General features: G+C 49.0%; 1 protein-coding gene across 3 annotated transcripts in view; it reads left to right on the forward strand.

Annotated features, from left to right (window-relative positions):
• LMO1 (LIM domain only 1) overlaps positions 1-15,433 on the forward strand; it is a 139,104-nt gene that overhangs the window by 37,095 nt on the left and 86,576 nt on the right. The gene's annotated exons all lie outside the window — the stretch shown is intronic.

Raw genomic sequence — 15,433 nt, forward strand, 5'->3', positions numbered from 1 at the left:
GTCTACTGTACAGGAGATAATACAGGAATGTCCAGCATGGAGAGACAGTCTACTGTACAGCATGGAGAGACAGTCTACTGTACAGGAGATAATACAGAATGTACAGCATGGAGAGACAGTCCACTGTACAGCATGGAGAGACAGTCTACTGTACAGGAGATACTACTGTACAGGAGATAATACAGGAATGTACAGCATGGAGAGACAGTCTACTGTACAGCATGGAGAGACAGTCTACTGTACAGCACGGAGAGACAGTCTACTGTACAGCACGGAGAGACAGTCTACTGTACAGCACGGAGAGACAGTCTACTGTACAGCACGGAGAGACAGTCTACTGTACAGCACGGAGAGACAGTCTACTGTACAGCACGGAGAGACAGTCTACTGTACAGGAGATAATACAGGAATGTACAGCACGGAGAGACAGTCTACTGTACAGCATGGAGAGACAGTCTACTGTACAGCCTGGAGAGACAGTCTACTGTACAGCCTGGAGAGACAGTCTACTGTACAGCAGATAATACAGGAATGTACAGCACGGAGAGACAGTCTACTGTACAGCACGGAGAGACAGTCTACTGTACAGCACGGAGAGACAGTCTACTGTACAGCACGGAGAGACAGTCTACTGTACAGCACGGAGAGACAGTCTACTGTACAGCATGGAGAGACAGTCTACTGTACAGGGAGATAATACAGGAATGTACAGTATGGAGAGACAGTCTACTGTACAGCATGGAGAGACAGTCTACTGTACAGGAGATAATACAGGAATGTACAGCATGGAGAGGCAGTCTACTGTACAGGAGATATACATGAATATACAGCACGGAGAGACAGTCTACTGTACAGCACGGAGAGACAGTCTACTGTACTGGAGATAATACAGGAATGTACAGCATGGAGAGACAGTCTACTGTACAGCATGGAGAGACAGTCTACTGTATAGGAGATAATACAGGAATGTACAGCATGGAGAGACAGTCTACTGTACAGCCTGGAGAGACAGTCTACTGTATAGGAGATAATACTGTCATATGATGTCATTATTTAATCTTTGGGGCTGTCTTTAGTCATGTGACATAATTCTTTGCTCTGTAGCGCCCCTTTGTGTCATGTGACACCTCTGTCTATTTTGATGCTCCCCCCTTGTCATGTGACTCTTTACTCTCTAGCCCCCCCCCCCTCCCTTGACTCCTCCTCCTCTTATAAACCCATCAGACTCCATATTACAGATCATTGGGCAGAAATCGAAGAATTTACAATGTGGAGTCCGGAGTAAATTTGACCGGAATTATTGGGATACAAATCGATATATTGATGGCGCCGCTCGTCTTAAACCCGTAATAACTTTATATCACTTCAGGTGAACGTTCTCCTGACCACCGCGCCGGGGACCCCACAAATGGCTCCCGGGGTTTATTAATTCTATAAACACAGAGGGAAACGTCATTTACTACAAACGTAATCCGTCCGGTGATGTCTGCGCCTCCCACAATCCCTTGTGGTGCTACATGACAGGGTCCTAGAGGTCTGTTCATCCTGAGCCTCCTGCTTCATGAATAGAATTCCAGAGCTACAGTGAGGACCGACACATCAGGGGTTGGAGGGGGGATTCATCATTCCACAGCGGAATAGAGCTCCAAAATCCATTTGGCACCTTAGAGTCTGCAGTTTATCTGTCCGCTGAACACCAGCTGAGTGTCTGTACATCGCGCAGTTATACTGCGCAAAATCCATGTGTGAACACAGGTCAGGTGTCCGGGCTGTTTGGCCTCCAGACTAAATCCATTGCCACATACTCTCTTCAGATTAGATACATTGTAATTAACCCTTTTGTCTTTTAGACTAGATACAATGTAACAAACGTTCTTGGCTTTTAACCTTGATACTTTGTAACAAACCTTCATTAATTGAATCCTTAATTGAAACCTTCATTAATTGTTCTTTAATTGAATTTTTAAACTGTTAATATAAGTTTGAAGTTTGGCGCCTTAATCCCCGGTCAGTTCACAGATTTCGTCCCAATAAATTCAATGGAAAATAAAAGTGAATTATTGATGTAGATGTAAAATCTGTGTTAGAAAAAATCATCAATAAGACAAGTGTGATCAGTGATTGGGATGTGTGGACCGTGTACCGGGCGATCAGTGTGATCAGTGATTGGGATGTGTGGACCGTGTACCAGGCGATCAGTGTGAACAGTGATTGGGATGTGTGATCAGTGATTGGGATGTGTGGACCGTGTACCGGGCGATCAGTGTGATCAGTGATTGGGATGTGTGGACCGTGTACCAGGCGATCAGTGTGATCAGTGATTGGGATGTGTGGACCGTGTACCGGGCGATCAGTGTGATCAGTGATTGGGATGTGTGGACCGTGTACCAGGCGATCAGTGTGATCAGTGATTGGGATGTGTGGACCGTGTACCAGGCGATCAGTGTGATCAGTGATTGGGATGTGTGGACCGTGTACCAGGCGATCAGTGTGATCAGTGATTGGGATGTGTGGACCGTGTACCAGGCGATCAGTGTGATCAGTGATTGGGATGTGTGGACCGTGTACCAGGCGATCAGTGTGATCAGTGATTGGGATGTGTGGACCGTGTACCAGGCGAACAGTGTGAACAGTTATTGGGATGTGTGGACCGTGTACCAGGCGATCAGTGTGATCAGTGATTGGGATGTGTGGACCGTGTACCAGGCGATCAGTGTGAACAGTGATTGGGATGTGTGGACCGTGTACCAGGCGATCAGTGTGATCAGTGATTGGGATGTGTGGACTATGTACCAGGCGATCAGTGTGATCAGTGATTGGGATGTGTGGACCGTGTACCAGGCGATCAGTGTGAACAGTGATTGGGATGTGTGGACCGTGTACCAGGCGATCAGTGTGATCAGTGATTGGGATGTGTGGACTATGTACCAGGCGATCAGTGTGATCAGTGATTGGGATGTGTGGACCGTGTACCAGGCGATCAGTGTGAACAGTGATTGGGATGTGTGGACTGTGTACCAGGCGATCAGTGTGATCAGTGATTGGGATGTGTGGACCGTGTACCAGGCGATCAGTGTGATCAGTGATTGGGATGTGTGGACCGTGTACCAGGCGATCAGTGTGATCAGTGATTGGGATGTGTGGACCGTGTACCAGGCGATCAGTGTGAACACGGTCTTAATGTCACCAGGAATGGGACGTTCACTGTCATCAAGCAGAGATGTTGAATTGAACTTGTTATATGTCATATATGATGCCCCCTCTCTATACCCCTTTGTGGTCTCCCCGGAGGCCCTGTAGTATGGCGGGCAGAGTGACCACAGGATGGCGCCCCCTCCCTCTTGTGCTCATTGTCTCTCCCTGCACCATATATGATGCCCCCTCTCTATACCCCTTTGTGTTGCCCCCGGCGGCCCTGTAGTATGGCGGGCAGAGTGACCACAGGATGGCGCTATGCCTCTGCCCTTGTGCTCATTGTCTCTCTGCCCCATATATGATGCCCCCTCTCTATACCCCTTTGTGTACCCCCCGGGGCCCTGTAGTATGGCGGGCAGGGTGACCACAGGATGGCGCTATCCCTCTGCCCTTGTGCTCATTGTCTCTCTGCCCCATATATGATGCCCCCTCTCTATACCCCTTTGTGTACCCCCAGGGGGCCCTGTAGTATGGCGGGCAGGGTGACCACAGGATGGCGCCCCCTCCCTCATTGTCTCTCTGCCCCATATATGATGCCCCCTCTCTATACCCCTTTGTGTACCCCCCGGGGCCCTGTAGTATGGCGGGCAGGATGACCACAGGATGGCGCCAACTCCCTCATTGTCTCTCTGCCCCATATATGATGCCCCCTCTCTATACCCCTTTGTGTCCCCCCGGGGGCCCTGTAGTATGGCGGGCAGGATGACCACAGGATGGCGCCAACTCCCTCATTGTCTCTCTGCCCCATATATGATGCCCCCTCTCTATACCCCTTTGTGTACCCCCCGGGGCCCTGTAGTATGGCGGGCAGGATGACCACAGGATGGCGCCAACTCCCTCATTGTCTCTCTGCCCCATATATGATGCCCCCTCTCTATACCCCTTTGTGTACCCCCAGGGGGCCCTGTAGTATGGCGGGCAGGATGACCACAGGATGGCGCCAACTCCCTCATTGTCTCTCTGCCCCATATATGATGCCCCCTCTCTATACCCCTTTGTGTACCCCCCGGGGCCCTGTAGTATGGCGGGCAGGGTGACCACAGGATGGCGCCAACTCCCTCATTGTCTCTCTGCCCCATATATGATGCCCCCTCTCTATACCCCTTTGTGTCCCCCCGGGGGCCCTGTAGTATGGCGGGCAGGGTGACCACAGGATGGCGCTATGCCTCTGCCCTTGTTCTCATTGTCTCCCTGCCCCATATATGATGCCCCCTCTCTATACCCCTTTGTGTTGCCCCCGGGGCCCTGTAGTATGGCGGGCAGGGTGACCACAGGATGGCGCTATGCCTCTGCCCTTGTGCTCATTGTTTCTCTGCCCCATATATGATGCCCCCTCTCTATACCCCTTTGTGTCCCCCCGGAGGCCCTGTAGTATGGCGGGCAGGATGACCACAGGATGGCGCCCCCTCCCTCATTGTCTCTCTGCCCCATATATGATGCCCCCTCTCTATACCCCTTTGTGTACCCCCAGGGGGCCCTGTAGTATGGCGGGCAGGGTGACCACAGGCTGGCGCCCCCTCCCTCATTGTCTCTCTGCCCCATATATGATGCCCCCTCTCTATACCCCTTTGTGTACCCCCCGGGGCCCTGTAGTATGGCGGGCAGGGTGACCACAGGCTGGCGCCCCCTCCCTCATTGTCTCTCTGCCCCATATATGATGCCCCTCTCTATACCCCTTTGTTTTGCCCCCGGAGGCCCTGTAGTATGGCGGGCAGGGTGACCACAGGATGGCGCTATGTCTCTGCCCTTGTGCTCATTGTCTCTCTCTGCACCATATATGATGCCCCCTCTCTATACCCCTTTGTGTTGCCCCCGGGGCCCTTTAGTATGGCGGGCAGGGTGACCACAGGATGGCGCCCCCTCCCTCATTGTCTCTCTGCCCCATATATGATGCCCCCTCTCTATACCCCTTTGTGTACCCCCCGGGGCCCTGTAGTATGGCGGGCAGGATGACCACAGGATGGCGCCCCCTCCCTCTTGTGCTCATTGTCTCTCTGCCCCATATATGATGCCCCCTCTCTATACCCCTTTGTGTCCCCCCGGGGGCCCTGTAGTATGGCGGGCAGGGTGACCACAGGATGGCGCTATCCCTCTGCCCTTGTTCTCATTGTCTCTCTGCCCCATATATGATGCCCCCTCTCTATACCCTTTTGTGTTGCCCCCGGGGGCCCTGTAGTATGGCGGACAGGGTGACCACAGGATGGCGCTATGCCTCTGCCCTTGTTCTCATTGTCTCTCTGCCCCATATATGATGCCCCCTTTCTATACCCCTTTGTGTTGCCCCCGGGGCCCTGTAGTATGGCGGACAGGGTGACCACAGGATGGCGCTATCCCTCTGCCCTTGTTCTCATTGTCTCCCTGCACCATATATGATGCCCCCTCTCTATACTCCTTTGTGTACCCCCAGGGGGCCCTGTAGTATGGCGGGCAGGGTGACCACAGGATGGCGCCCCCTCCCTCATTGTCTCTCTGCCCCATATATGATGCCCCTCTCTATACCCCTTTGTGTCCCCCCGGGGGCCCTGTAGTATGGCGGGCAGGGTGACCACAGGATGGCGCCCCCTCCCTCATTGTCTCTCTGCCCCATATATGATGCCCCTCTCTATACCCCTTTGTGTCCCCCCGGGGGCCCTGTAGTATGGCGGGCAGGGTGACCACAGGATGGCGCCCCCTCCCTCATTGTCTCTCTGCCCCATATATGATGCCCCCTCTCTATACCCCTTTGTGTACCCCCCGGGGGGCCCTGTAGTATGGCGGGCAGGGTGACCACAGGATGGCGCCCCCTCCCTCATTGTCTCTCTGCCCCATATATGATGCCCCCTCTCTATACCCCTTTGTGTACCCCCCGGGGCCCTGTAGTATGGCGGGCAGGGTGACCACAGGATGGCGCCAACTCCCTCATTGTCTCTCTGCCCCATATATGATGCCCCCTCTCTATACCCCTTTGTGTCCCCCCGGGGGCCCTGTAGTATGGCGGGCAGGGTGACCACAGGATGGCGCTATGCCTCTGCCCTTGTTCTCATTGTCTCCCTGCCCCATATATGATGCCCCCTCTCTATACCCCTTTGTGTTGCCCCCGGGGCCCTGTAGTATGGCGGGCAGGGTGACCACAGGATGGCGCTATGCCTCTGCCCTTGTGCTCATTGTTTCTCTGCCCCATATATGATGCCCCCTCTCTATACCCCTTTGTGTCCCCCCGGAGGCCCTGTAGTATGGCGGGCAGGATGACCACAGGATGGCGCCCCCTCCCTCATTGTCTCTCTGCCCCATATATGATGCCCCCTCTCTATACCCCTTTGTGTACCCCCAGGGGGCCCTGTAGTATGGCGGGCAGGGTGACCACAGGCTGGCGCCCCCTCCCTCATTGTCTCTCTGCCCCATATATGATGCCCCCTCTCTATACCCCTTTGTGTACCCCCCGGGGCCCTGTAGTATGGCGGGCAGGGTGACCACAGGCTGGCGCCCCCTCCCTCATTGTCTCTCTGCCCCATATATGATGCCCCTCTCTATACCCCTTTGTTTTGCCCCCGGAGGCCCTGTAGTATGGCGGGCAGGGTGACCACAGGATGGCGCTATGTCTCTGCCCTTGTGCTCATTGTCTCTCTCTGCACCATATATGATGCCCCCTCTCTATACCCCTTTGTGTTGCCCCCGGGGCCCTTTAGTATGGCGGGCAGGGTGACCACAGGATGGCGCCCCCTCCCTCATTGTCTCTCTGCCCCATATATGATGCCCCCTCTCTATACCCCTTTGTGTACCCCCCGGGGCCCTGTAGTATGGCGGGCAGGATGACCACAGGATGGCGCCCCCTCCCTCTTGTGCTCATTGTCTCTCTGCCCCATATATGATGCCCCCTCTCTATACCCCTTTGTGTCCCCCCGGGGGCCCTGTAGTATGGCGGGCAGGGTGACCACAGGATGGCGCTATCCCTCTGCCCTTGTTCTCATTGTCTCTCTGCCCCATATATGATGCCCCCTCTCTATACCCTTTTGTGTTGCCCCCGGGGGCCCTGTAGTATGGCGGACAGGGTGACCACAGGATGGCGCTATGCCTCTGCCCTTGTTCTCATTGTCTCTCTGCCCCATATATGATGCCCCCTTTCTATACCCCTTTGTGTTGCCCCCGGGGCCCTGTAGTATGGCGGACAGGGTGACCACAGGATGGCGCTATCCCTCTGCCCTTGTTCTCATTGTCTCCCTGCACCATATATGATGCCCCCTCTCTATACTCCTTTGTGTACCCCCAGGGGGCCCTGTAGTATGGCGGGCAGGGTGACCACAGGATGGCGCCCCCTCCCTCATTGTCTCTCTGCCCCATATATGATGCCCCTCTCTATACCCCTTTGTGTCCCCCCGGGGGCCCTGTAGTATGGCGGGCAGGGTGACCACAGGATGGCGCCCCCTCCCTCATTGTCTCTCTGCCCCATATATGATGCCCCTCTCTATACCCCTTTGTGTCCCCCCGGGGGCCCTGTAGTATGGCGGGCAGGGTGACCACAGGATGGCGCCCCCTCCCTCATTGTCTCTCTGCCCCATATATGATGCCCCCTCTCTATACCCCTTTGTGTACCCCCCGGGGGGCCCTGTAGTATGGCGGACAGGGTGACCACAGGATGGCGCCCCCTCCCTCATTGTCTCTCCAGCAGTGCGGGGCATTAATGTGCCCGTCTCCCTGCATCCATGTCTCACTAATGTACCCAGATTAACTCAGCTGTAAATTGTCTCTCGGCCTCTTTGCTAAAAGTTTCCTGGGTGATTCATGATTCGGCTTTTAACGGCTATTGGCTTCGGCAATATGGTAAATGTACAAGGTGATGCAATTGGCGTTACCGGAGAGGATGCACAGGAGCATGTAATGCAGTCAATACTCCACATTAACTACTGATGCCCAATTACTCGGGCGCCCAGAGTGGCTTTTAAGAGCATTAGGACTTGCAGAAGAGCTGAGATCACCTGCCGCTTCTTACCTAAAAGCTTCACCCTTTACTGGCCGGGACGTCGCGCAGCCCCCGCGCCGAGGACACCGCATCACATGACACTCAGGGATTTTATCTGAGGAACTTCTGGAAAGTTCAGAAGGATTTTACTGTCTATCGATTGATGTCCCCTGATGGGTGAAAGTAATGGGGATCAATACTGGGGGTCTGAGCGTGATGGAGGGGGGTCCCCACCCCAAAACAGCGCTCTATCATATACTGTATCTATATAGATGGTAACATGGCGCCCCCTAGAGTACAGATAAATAGAGAGACAGGAGGAGAGGTGACTGTAGGACAGGTGAATATATCTATTGTTCTCTGTTATCAGCCATGTCAGGAGGAGAGGTGACTGTAGGACAGGTGAATATAATCTATTGTTCTCTGTTATCAGCCATGTCAGGAGGGGAGAGGTGACTGTAGGACAGGTGAATATAATTTATTGTTCTCTGTTATCAGCCATGTCAGGAGGGGAGAGGTGACTGTAGGACAGGTGAATATAATCTATTGTTCTCTGTTATCAGCCATGTCAGGAGGGGAGAGGTGACTGTAGGACAGGTGAATATAATCTATTGTTCTCTGTTATCAGGCATGTCAGGAGGGGAGAGGTGACTGTAGGACAGGTGAATATATCTATTGTTCTCTGTTATCAGTCATGTCAGGAGGGGAGAGGTGACTGTAGGACAGGTGAATATATCTATTGTTCTCTGTTATCAGCCATGTCAGGAGGGGAGAGATGACTGTAGGACAGGTGAATATATCTATTGTTCTCTGTTATCAGCCATGTCAGGAGAGGAGAGGTGACTGTAGGACAGGTGAATATAATCTATTGTTCTTTGTTATCAGCCATGTCAGGAGAGGAGAGGTGACTGTAGGACAGGTGAATATATCTATTGTTCTCTGTTATCAGCCATGTCAGGAGAGGAGAGGTGACTGTAGGACAGGTGAATACATTCTATTGTTCTCTGTTGTCAGCCATGTCAGGAGGGGAGAGGTGACTGTAGGACAGGTGAATATAATCTATTGTTCTCTGTTATCAGCCATGTCAGGAGAGGAGAGGTGACTGTAGGACAGGTGAATACATTCTATTGTTCTCTGTTATCAGCCATGTCAGGAGGGGAGAGGTGACTGTAGGACAGGTGAATATAATCTATTGTTCTCTGTTATCAGCCATGTCAGGAGGGGAGAGGTGACTGTAGGACAGGTGAATATAATTTATTGTTCTCTGTTATCAGCCATGTCAGGAGAGGAGAGGTGACTGTAGGACAGGTAAATATAATCTATTGTTCTCTGTTACCAGCCATGTCAGGAGGGGAGAGGTGACTGTAGGACAGGTGAATATAATCTATTGTTCTCTGTTATCAGCCATGTCAGGAGGGGAGAGGTGACTGTAGGACAGGTGAATATAATCTATTGTTCTCTGTTATCAGGCATGTCAGGAGGGGAGAGGTGACTGTAGGACAGGTGAATATATCTATTGTTCTCTGTTATCAGTCATGTCAGGAGGGGAGAGGTGACTGTAGGACAGGTGAATATATCTATTGTTCTCTGTTATCAGCCATGTCAGGAGGGGAGAGATGACTGTAGGACAGGTGAATATATCTATTGTTCTCTGTTATCAGCCATGTCAGGAGAGGAGAGGTGACTGTAGGACAGGTGAATATATCTATTGTTCTCTGTTATCAGCCATGTCAGGAGAGGAGAAGTGACTGTAGGACAGGTGAATATAATCTATTGTTCTCTGTTATCAGCCATGTCAGGAGAGGAGAGGTGACTGTAGGACAGGTGAATATATCTATTGTTCTCTGTTATCAGCCATGTCAGGAGAGGAGAGGTGACTGTAGGACAGGTGAATACATTCTATTGTTCTCTGTTGTCAGCCATGTCAGGAGGGGAGAGGTGACTGTAGGACAGGTGAATATAATCTATTGTTCTCTGTTATCAGCCATGTCAGGAGAGGAGAGGTGACTGTAGGACAGGTGAATACATTCTATTGTTCTCTGTTATCAGCCATGTCAGGAGGGGAGAGGTGACTGTAGGACAGGTGAATATAATCTATTGTTCTCTGTTATCAGCCATGTCAGGAGAGGAGAGGTGACTGTAGGACAGGTGAATATATCTATTGTTCTCTGTTATCAGCCATGTCAGGAGAGGAGAGGTGACTGTAGGACAGGTGAATATATCTATTGTTCTCTGTTATCAGCCATGTCAGGAGAGGAGAGGTGACTGTAGGACAGGTGAATATATCTATTGTTCTCTGTTATCAGCCATGTCAGGAGAGGAGAGGTGACTGTAGGACAGGTGAATATATCTATTGTTCTCTGTTATCAGCCATGTCAGGAGGGGAGAGATGACTGTAGGACAGGTGAATATATCTATTGTTCTCTGTTATCAGCCATGTCAGGAGAGGAGAGGTGACTGTAGGACAGGTGAATATAATCTATTGTTCTTTGTTATCAGCCATGTCAGGAGAGGAGAGGTGACTGTAGGACAGGTGAATATATCTATTGTTCTCTGTTATCAGCCATGTCAGGAGAGGAGAGGTGACTGTAGGACAGGTGAATACATTCTATTGTTCTCTGTTGTCAGCCATGTCAGGAGGGGAGAGGTGACTGTAGGACAGGTGAATATATCTATTGTTCTCTGTTATCAGCCATGTCAGGAGAGGAGAGGTGACTGTAGGACAGGTGAATATAATCTATTGTTCTTTGTTATCAGCCATGTCAGGAGAGGAGAGGTGACTGTAGGACAGGTGAATATATCTATTGTTCTCTGTTATCAGCCATGTCAGGAGAGGAGAGGTGACTGTAGGACAGTTGAATACATTCTATTGTTCTCTGTTGTCAGCCATGTCAGGAGGGGAGAGGTGACTGTAGGACAGGTGAATATAATCTATTGTTCTCTGTTATCAGCCATGTCAGGAGAGGAGAGGTGACTGTAGGACAGGTGAATACATTCTATTGTTCTCTGTTATCAGCCATGTCAGGAGGGGAGAGGTGACTGTAGGACAGGTGAATATAATCTATTGTTCTCTGTTATCAGCCATGTCAGGAGGGGAGAGGTGACTGTAGGACAGGTGAATATAATTTATTGTTCTCTGTTATCAGCCATGTCAGGAGGGGAGAGGTGACTGTAGGACAGGTGAATATAATCTATTGTTCTCTGTTATCAGCCATGTCAGGAGGGGAGAGGTGACTGTAGGACAGGTGAATATAATCTATTGTTCTCTGTTATCAGCCATGTCAGGAGGGGAGAGGTGACTGTAGGACAGGTGAATATAATCTATTGTTCTCTGTTATCAGGCATGTCAGGAGGGGAGAGGTGACTGTAGGACAGGTGAATATATCTATTGTTCTCTGTTATCAGTCATGTCAGGAGGGGAGAGGTGACTGTAGGACAGGTGAATATATCTATTGTTCTCTGTTATCAGCCATGTCAGGAGGGGAGAGATGACTGTAGGACAGGTGAATATATCTATTGTTCTCTGTTATCAGCCATGTCGGGAGAGGAGAGGTGACTGTAGGACAGGTGAATATAATCTATTGTTCTTTGTTATCAGCCATGTCAGGAGAGGAGAGGTGACTGTAGGACAGGTGAATATATCTATTGTTCTCTGTTATCAGCCATGTCAGGAGAGGAGAGGTGACTGTAGGACAGGTGAATACATTCTATTGTTCTCTGTTGTCAGCCATGTCAGGAGGGGAGAGGTGACTGTAGGACAGGTGAATATAATCTATTGTTCTCTGTTATCAGCCATGTCAGGAGAGGAGAGGTGACTGTAGGACAGGTGAATACATTCTATTGTTCTCTGTTATCAGCCATGTCAGGAGGGGAGAGGTGACTGTAGGACAGGTGAATATAATCTATTGTTCTCTGTTATCAGCCATGTCAGGAGGGGAGAGGTGACTGTAGGACAGGTGAATATAATCTATTGTTCTCTGTTATCAGCCATGTCAGGAGAGGAGAGGTGACTGTAGGACAGGTGAATACATTCTATTGTTCTCTGTTATCAGCCATGTCAGGAGGGGAGAGGTGACTGTAGGACAGGTGAATATAATCTATTGTTCTCTGTTATCAGCCATGTCAGGAGAGGAGAGGTGACTGTAGGACAGGTGAATACATTCTATTGTTCTCTGTTATCAGCCATGTCAGGAGGGGAGAGGTGACTGTAGGACAGGTGAATATAATCTATTGTTCTCTGTTATCAGCCATGTCAGGAGGGGAGAGGTGACTGTAGGACAGGTGAATATAATCTATTGTTCTCTGTTATCAGCCATGTCAGGAGAGGAGAGGTGACTGTAGGACAGGTGATTATATCTGTTGTTCTCTGTTATCAGCCATGTCAGGAGAGGAGAGGTGACTGTAGGACAGGTGAATATATCTATTGTTCTCTGTTATCAGCCATGTCAGGAGGGGAGGTGACTGTAGGACAGGTGAATATATCTATTGTTCTCTGTTATCAGCCATGTCAGGAGGGGAGGTGACTGTAGGACAGGTGAATATATCTATTGTTCTCTGTTATCAGCCATGTCAGGAGGGGAGGTGACTGTAGGACAGGTGAATATAATCTATTGTTCTCTGTTATCAGGCAGGATCAGACCCTTGGTAGCTCATGGGACGTTGAATGTCCGGATCACTGGCCCTTTAAGAGAGTAACCATTCACGGATACTTATAAATGTTCCTCTGAATTGTCTTTTTGATGCTTTTTCTGTTAGTAGAATCTAATGCCACCATTACACGATATTAACCCGCAGTCGCCCCCCGGTGGCGGAGCCTGCACACTTATCCGATATTTTGGCCTTTCCTCCCGCAGCGTCTTTGATGTTCTTCCAGTCTCGGATTCTTCTTCTTCCAGTCGCCGCCGACCACTACGCACTCCCGTCCTCAAAAAACGGATTATAATAAGCAGCTCTCAGAAGCCGCCGGCCTTCGCCTTCGCCCCAGTCACACGAAACGCGCTTACCGTCTGCGGCGCGGCAACTCTCATTTAAGACACATTCACTTTAAATAAAAAAATAAAACCTTCCCAGACTCCTCAGATGTTACTTACCCCCTCCCCTCCCCCTCCTCCTCTCTTCTCTCTTTTTATTATTTACTTAAATTCTTCAAGCGCGACACTTGGCGAAATTTGTACATTCACGAAATGATTGATTTGGAAGCAATATTTCACATAAATACGCGGCGGTGATCTATCAGCCGCTGTAATAAAGCCCGGGCTGCAGGCTGTGATTTTATTTTCAAATAATAAGAATTGCTTTATTCTTTTTACGGGGGTTTCCATGGTAATTTGGTCGCGGCGCGGTGTTATATTGATTCGCAGAGTGGACAGTAATATTTCTTTTGTGTTATTCTATTTCTTGGGGTTGATTTCTAATTTCCACTCCGAGATTAGTTTTATAAATTTCTTAAGTCCTTCCACTATTTTTTTTCTCTCTCTCTCTCTCTCTTGGCGAGGACGGGTAATTTTCTCGCGTTCGCCGCTATTTGGCGAGCTTATTGGTTCGCTCTTCTTTTAAATTAAACTTGTGGCTTTTCAAATATCACAATGACACGAGCGACATCTCTGTCTGCGCCTTTATTGGGGGGGGGGGATACGGATCTGTGCTGCGGATGAGGAGTCGCGCTCGTGTCTTTACCGCCGCGGTGGGGGGGAGGGAGATCAGATCTCATGATCGAGCGATGAGGAGGCGATGATTCTGGTATCATTGGGGGATTTATTTATTCTGTAATTGTTATTTCTGGGGCTGCCTGTCTGCCGTATGGCGCCTTGTTCTGTACCGTCTATTGGTTTTATTACGGCCAAGTAATTGTATACAAGAATATGTCGTATAGAGCAGTGTTTCCCAACCAGTGTGCCTCCAGCTGTTGCAAAACTACAACTCCCAGCATGCCCGGACAGCCGAAGGCTGTCCAGGCATGCTGGGAGTTGTAGTTTTGCAACAGCTGGAGGCACACTGGTTGGGAAACACTGGTATAGAGAATCATTATACACTGTGTATCATGGTGTCTGAGGTAAACATAGGGGATTCCCTGACATAAACCTCCAACAAAAACCCATGACAGCCAACATGACCACTATGAAAGGGACAAATGTTACCGCCACACCATAACCAATACAACCACCATATTGGGTGAACAATATACTGTAACCAAATAATATGGCCGCACACTAACGCCTTATTATCACAACATAGTGACTGAATAATTAATAATAATTAATGTTACTAAATAATACCGCACACCATAACCACATATAACCACCACATGGTGACTGAATAATACATTATTATCAAATAATACCGCCACACCATAACCACATATATCCACACTTAGTGACTGAATAATATATTATTACCAGATAATACTGCCACATCATAACTCCATATAACCACCCCATAATAATGTATTATTCCTTCACTATCAAATAATACCGCCACACCATAACCACATATATCCACACTTAATGACTGAATAATATATTATTACCAGATAATACTGCCACATCATAACTCCATATAACCACCCCATAATAATGTATTATTCCTTCACTATCAAATAATACCGCCACACCATAACCACATATAGTGACTGAATAAGATACTTTTACCAAATAAAATGGCCACACCGTAACTCCGTAAAACCAACACTGAATAATATCCTGTTACTAAATAATACTGCGACACCTTAACTCCATATTACCACCACATAGTGACTGAATAATATATTTTTAAATAATACCGCCACACCATAACCACATATATCCACACTTAGTGACTGAATAATATATTATTACCAGATAATACTGCCACATCATAACTCCATATAACCACCCCATAATAATGTATTATTCAGTCACTATCAATTAATACCGCCACACCATAACCACATATAGTGACTGAATAAGATACTTTTACCAAATAAAATGGCCACACCGTAACTCCGTAAAACCAACACTGAATAATATCCTGTTACTAAATAATACTGCGACACCTTAACTCCATATTACCACCACATAGTAACTGAATAATAAAATATTTTTTTAAAATACCGCAACACCATAACTCATAAAACAAACACATAGTGACTGAATAATATGTTGTCAAATAATACCACCACACCATAACTCCATAAAACCAACACTGAATAATATCCTGTTACTAAATAATACTGCGACACCTTAACTCCATATTACCACCACATAGTAACTGAATAATAAAATATTTTTTTTAAATACCGCAACACCATAACTCATAAAACAAACA

This window comes from Hyla sarda, unplaced genomic scaffold, assembly GCF_029499605.1.
Source record: "Hyla sarda isolate aHylSar1 unplaced genomic scaffold, aHylSar1.hap1 scaffold_66, whole genome shotgun sequence".
In the NCBI taxonomy this organism is placed as follows: domain Eukaryota; kingdom Metazoa; phylum Chordata; class Amphibia; order Anura; family Hylidae; genus Hyla; species Hyla sarda.